At 48.8% G+C, this 6,233-nt stretch overlaps 1 protein-coding gene across 2 annotated transcripts in view; it reads left to right on the top strand.

The window, feature by feature from the left end:
* The window catches only part of LOC139748146 (sonic hedgehog protein-like), a 318,619-nt gene that overhangs the window by 308,379 nt on the left and 4,007 nt on the right, over positions 1–6,233 (top strand). The gene's annotated exons all lie outside the window — the stretch shown is intronic.

The following is a 6,233-nucleotide window of genomic DNA, read 5'->3' as shown; positions in this document are numbered from 1 at the left end:
TGAAGAAAGAACCATTAGCTGAGGTCGAGACCTCAGCCAAAGCAGACCGCAGTCACCACTAAAAGCTCAGTAGTTGTGCACACAGCGATTAATGTTGTGTAAGAGGCCTCACAGTGCCCGGCTTACAACACCCCTGCGCCATAACAGCAGTTGTCAGCCCCTCACCTTGACAACATCAAACTCCACGATAAGGTCCGCTCACTCCGCTAATACCCTTATAGCTTCATTGGCACGCAACACCGCGAGACAGAGACGGAGTTAGGCCACCAACAAGACGATGAATTACTTCGACTCTCGTAAATGATCCTTGGCGACAATTCCCCGCATCACCAACTCATGTAAATCCTTCGGCCTTTGCTTATCCCAACAAACAAAGACAGTATATATGCCTTTCAGTGCGCGGTGACCCACAAGAGACGGTTAACGAACAGCAGCAACCAAAAGCCCCAGCCAGGCGGCGTCGTTGGTGTACTCAGAGTAATTGATTTCGCGACAGCAGCGTACAAACTGAGGGTGTTCATCTTGTGTTATCAGGAAGGTGGTGGTGGCTGCCTGACCCGCCCTGCAGGAGTCCTGGTTCTCTTAGTCTGCCCGGCATGAGTCCTGGGGCTTCAAGACCCGCCCTATATATGTTCTTGCTCTCTTGATTCTCCTCATGTTTTGGTTCTTTTGCTCCGGCCTGCAGGAGCCCTTGGTTTTCTAACTCACTTCACAGGGTCCTGGTCTTCCCAGGGCAGTTTGTAGGTGTCTGGATTCTATTGATCCGCCTTACAAGAGTCCTGGTTCATCCTTAAGGAGTCCTAGCTCTCCTGAGCCACTTTGCAAGAATCCAAGGTCTCGTGGTCTGCCCAGCAGGTATCCTTTTTTTCTTCAGACAGTTGCCTTCGAGAGTTCATGGTTCTCCTGACCTGTCCTACAAGTTTCCTTGTTCTCCTAATTTGCACTACAGGGATCCTGGTCCTCTTGACCTACCCTATTGGAGTTCTCGTTGTCCTGTTCCATCTTGCTCCTCTTGTGCGTCCTGTGGGAGCTCTAGATATATCCTGACCTGTTACACTGCTGGAGTTTTCTTTCCCTTCCTTGGAAGTTCCTGGTTTTCCATCTTACTGTAATCCTGGGTCTTTTGACTCTCTATGAGGAAACTTAGGTCTCCCTTGCCCGCCCTGCAATAGTCTTTAGTATCTCAACCTATCCGCTGAGTCTTCATTTGAGTCCTGACTACCACACCCAGCTGTAAGTAGCCGCAAGGCTCCCAGGTACACCATAAACTTGCGTGGATAAGATGGCGTTATCGGCGTTTCTCTATGAAGGGAGTAGACGCATTCTCACAGGGACGGTATACAACGATCACTTTAGTACCCAGGTGACGTGTTACAGCCCTTGTATATGTGGTGGTAAAAGCACGAGACATTCCAGCGTGCCTCCAGACCCTCCCGGCGCATCATCCCCCTCCCGCAACATTTACCTGAACATAATTTCTCGTGATTATCTGCTGTAGTAACACGAGGGACACTGGCCGGCTGGCAATCCATCACCTGACGTGGGGGTCGCTCGGGGTTCGCTTGAGAGAGACTGTAGGAGTTGCGGGGGCGAAGGAAGAGTGTCTGGCGTCTGCTGGGGAGGAAGAAGAGTGTCTGGTGTCTGCTGGGGAGGAGGAAGAGTGTCTGGTGTCTGCTGGGGAGGAGGAAGAGTGTCTGGTGTCTGCTGGGGTGGAGGAAGGGTGTCTGGTGTCTGCTGGGGAAGAGGAAGAGTGTCTGGTGTCTGCTGGGGAGGAGGAAGAGTGTCTGGCGTCTGCTGGGGAGGAGGAAGAGTGTCTGGCGTCTGCTGGGGAGGAAGAAGAGTGTCTGGTGTCTGCTGGGGAGGAGGAAGAGTGTCTGGTGTCTGCTGGGGAGGAGGAAGAGTGTCTGGTGTCTGCTGGGGAGGAGGAAGAGTGTCTGGTGTCTGCTGGGGAGGAGGAAGAGTGTCTGGTGTCTGCTGGGGAGGAGGAAGGGTGTCTGGTGTCTGCTGTGGAAGAGGAAGAGTGTCTGGTGTCTGCTGGGGAGGAGGAAGAGTGTCTGGCGTCTGCTGGGGAGGAGGAAGAGTGTCTGGTATCTGCTGGGGAGGAGGAAGAGTGTCTGGTGTCTGCTGGGGAGGAGGAAGAGTGTCTGGTGTCTGCTGGGGAGGAGGAAGAGTGTCTGGCGTCTGCTGGGGAGGAGCAAGAGTGTCTGGTGTCTGCTGGGGAGGAGCAAGAGTGTTTGGCGTCTGCTGGGGAGGAGGAAGAGTGTCTGGCGTCTGCTGAGATGAATGAAGTATTCGATGTCTCCGGTGGCGAAGGCAAAGTGTCTAAAGGTGTGTGTGTGTGTGTGTGTGTGTGTGTGTGTGTGTGTGAGGAATGAACGTAGAAGTTGTGGAGGCGACCAGAAAACGCTTCGCGGTGAGTGGGAAGTACGTGTGAGTTATGGCTGCGGTAGAGGAGAGAGCCAAGGGTTTGAGGCAAGAAGAATGGCAGGTGGATGGTGGTCTCTGCCATCCGTTCGTCTCCAGCACTCCACTCCCAGGTGGATGAGTGTTTAGATCCGACTCTGAAGATATTTCCAAAAACAATGCTAAAAACTTTGTTTATAGAGGAATGATCTTGGTAGAATATGGCGAGTTATTTATAAGGAAGTAAGGGTTCATTGTACGGCTGAAAAACCTTTATAGTATTCAGTCACATGAATACATCTGACTTTAATTTCATTCGTTTAAGACCCATAAAATCCTCCCATTGATCGAATTAAAAATAATTTTCCAAATCACAGCAGTGTAGTGTATTTGGTGGCTAGAGTCTCCTTTGAGAAGAAAAATCTTCAATTTATGCTCCTGAATCAAAGGTGATACAAAGTACAGGTTACAGGACGGGTTACAGGTGGAAATTCCTGTGAGTCATGTAATTGCTTATGACTCAGGGTGACTGAGTCTCCTCCACTCTTCCTGTGAGAACGACTCGCTCACGCTCTGTCAACAGACGCCAGCAGCAATCACCGAGGTAGATGTAAGTCTTGGGGATCTGAACGTACCATTTCAAATAGTAACATCGTAATATCTCGTCTGGATTATCTTGGATTAGGCTCGAACGTACGGCAACAAGACAAGATTATATTCCATTGCGCTGCCGTGTTTAACTTTGCGTCCGATGGTTGAGAATTCTAAGTAAAATAATTAAGCAATTTTCTTAACATCATCTTCGCTTTATCACCGGTAAACACTTCAGTCTTATTGTAGACAGAGCTTCATCTCCTCCATTTGTGTCTTAAGAGAAAGCAACTTTACCCTCAATAACAGTCGATATAATTTAATGTTAAGTAAAGGCGTATTTCAGCGTAGAATCGCTTTGGATCACTACTTTGTTTACTGTTGAAATCACCAGAAAGTCGGAGTTTATATGACTCTGAGAAAAGGCTATTTTTCCCAATATGTAAATACTGTTTAGCAACTGTATGCTTATAATTCCAGAGGCAACATCCTGCTGTATATTCTTATACAGTACTAATGTATATATTAATACAACAGAAGTTGTAAATGCCAAATACCATATGACAAACAATATCGCTTAAGGAATGTACTCCGGCAATCGTTAACCAAATAGTCAGTAATTATTGTAAGAATCTTAGATTTACATCAACATTATGAATTAGTCTTCGAGGCCGTAAAGTATGTCGTTTAAAGATGAGGGTTCTGGGAACATCTGTGATGCCCGAGTGACTCTGATCTCCACCAAGAGCACCTGACTCGGTGGCAGTCAAGTTCATACTGTATTATCACCTCCAAAATATACTTTCATTTTCAGGGAAAGAACATCTACTCTCGTTGTCAATTGTTAAAGTTCTAGTTTCACAAGAGCAACATGATGATATTGTGACCAAGAAAATTGAGCCTATGTACCTCCAGGGACGATGTTGCAACAGATAGTGAAAACATACCGTTAGTGCAAGTAGTTGCAAGATATACATACGCAGGTCTAGTGTTCCTCAAAGACTTTCCTTTTGTCGTAATCTATTACTCAAGACCATATCTAATTTTCATGAGCAACAAATTTGTTTTCATTTTCTTAGATTATGGGAAACTGAGTTTGGATCTTAAGCTTGGAAGGTTCGATCGTATGGCTCACCGCTGGGTGTCTGAGGTGTTTGTTGGAGGTTTGTGTGATATGGAGGTCAATGAGGTCGTATCTGTGTGGTGTGGTGAAGACAGGTGAGGCAGGTAAGTGTAGTGTGGTCAGGTGTAGAGGATAAAGTGGCCAAGTGTAAAAGGTAAAGTGGCCAGGTGTGGAGAGTACAATGGCCAGGTGTACAGAGTACAGTGGCCAGGTATAACCAGAGAAGCAGCTGTATGTAGAGGGAGTAGTCGTTAGGTCTAACACATAGTGCAGCCAGGTATAGGAGGCAGTGTAATCAGGTGGTGTGGCATAATGTAAGGGGTAATGTCATTAGGTGTGAGGCGTAGTGTGTTGTGAAGTGAGAGAGCATTTTGTCCTTGTGTAGGTGATGGAAGTTGAGGTGAAAAGGTGTGATGTGTCGCGGTTGAGAAGCCATATGTAATGTGTTGTGCAGCAGTGTGTAGTGTGGCCTGGTATTAAAACATAAAGGAAATATCCTCTGTGTAGTCATGTGTAGCGTGTAGTGCAGGTGACTCAGTTGTAGCAAGGTGTAAACGCTAGGTGTAGCCGGTTGGATTGTCATTCTTGTAGTCGGGTGTAGGGGTAGTACGTCAGGTGCAGAGGCTATGACAGCTTCATACAAAGGGTTTGTCATGTCATACGTGACAGTTGTATACAACGAGATGCGGTGCAGCTGTGGGTTAGAGCGTTAGTTTCTATACACAGGTTCAACCCTGTGACTTAGACTGGGCCTGACCCTTGGCTGGTTGCTGCCCCCACGCTGCCCAGAACGACACCCTCCTGCCCGCGCACATCCCCACACACGCAGTACACCCCACATCAGCCAAGTCTCCTTCAACGCCGGCCCAAAAGGCTTCCATCTCCAGCCTGAAGTTACCCAGTACCAACCAGATGTCCGCCAGCGTTAGCTGAATACCGCAGGTCGATAGCTATATAAGAAAGCTGTTATCTCGGGCGAGAATCTATTGCCTCGCACCAATTATCTCCAGAAATTTATAAGATGTGAGGTGGCCGGCGAGTTACCGCCACAGCACGACCACGGCTGACACTGGCACCTCGTCAGTAATCCTTCTGGAAGGCAGTATATTCCAGGACTCCAGTCAGAGATCCCCGTGGGAACGAGCCTGACCTCTCCTAGATAAAAACATGAGGGAATCAGACACCTCCTGACCTCCGCCTGTCACTCAGGATATTACTCGCTGATTTGTGGAGCCCGGGCGAAAGCTCATTGGCTCCTCGCCGCGAGCGCTGATTGGTCTGATCTCCAGCTCACATTCCTCCCGTGTTTCCCATTGGCTGTCAAAGGGAAGTGACATAAACGGCAAATACCGGGCATCACAGACATTATCCGGAGATTCCTATGCACAAGCATCACTCCGGGCGCACCTCAACCTACCCCTCTCCTCCCATAGAGCCAACATACATGTCGCTGGAATCATAGAACCGCGCAGTGGGGCTGCGCAGCGGCGAGGGAGGGCGGTAAACGTGTAATACCACCCGCATTTTGCCAACAGATAGTAGAAATTACCTGCGGCGAGGAGAGGTAGAGAGATCATGGCGATAAGGAGACCAGAGGAGCCGCGCGCTGTTACCCCCCCTCCTCCGCCCGAGTCCTGCAGTCTTGGCCTCGACCACCGCCGCCACCACCACCTTCCCCCTCCTCCTCCTCCTCCTCTCCCCTCCAAGGTCCCCCACCACCTCCCCCTCTCACGCACGCACACCGCTGAGATTACGTAAATGCTGAAGGAGCCGCACGCACGCCGCGTACCTCAAGACCAAAAAGGACGACTTTAGGTCTCATAGGAAGGTGTTCTATCCAGTATGTAAGTGTGTGTGTGTGTGTGTGTGTGTGTGTGTGTGTGTGGGCCTTCTTTATCATATAAGTTAGTACTTGTCCATAGATCTCATATCGTTCACTTATCTTATTGGTAATGAACCGAAGTTGTAGCGGGGAGATCTAAGTGATTCGACTGTACTCGAGGGGTTACGCCACAAAGAACTCGTCCGCGATTCACAAATATCATATGGGAATGACGTTGTGTTTATGTATTCTCGTTTGTGCTGAACGACCAATGTTCATGATTTCACTTCATGT

Source organism: Panulirus ornatus, chromosome 72, assembly GCF_036320965.1.
Source record: "Panulirus ornatus isolate Po-2019 chromosome 72, ASM3632096v1, whole genome shotgun sequence".
Classification (NCBI taxonomy): domain Eukaryota; kingdom Metazoa; phylum Arthropoda; class Malacostraca; order Decapoda; family Palinuridae; genus Panulirus; species Panulirus ornatus.
Note: the sequence above shows the minus strand (reverse complement) of the source record. Positions and strands in the feature narration are given on the sequence as shown.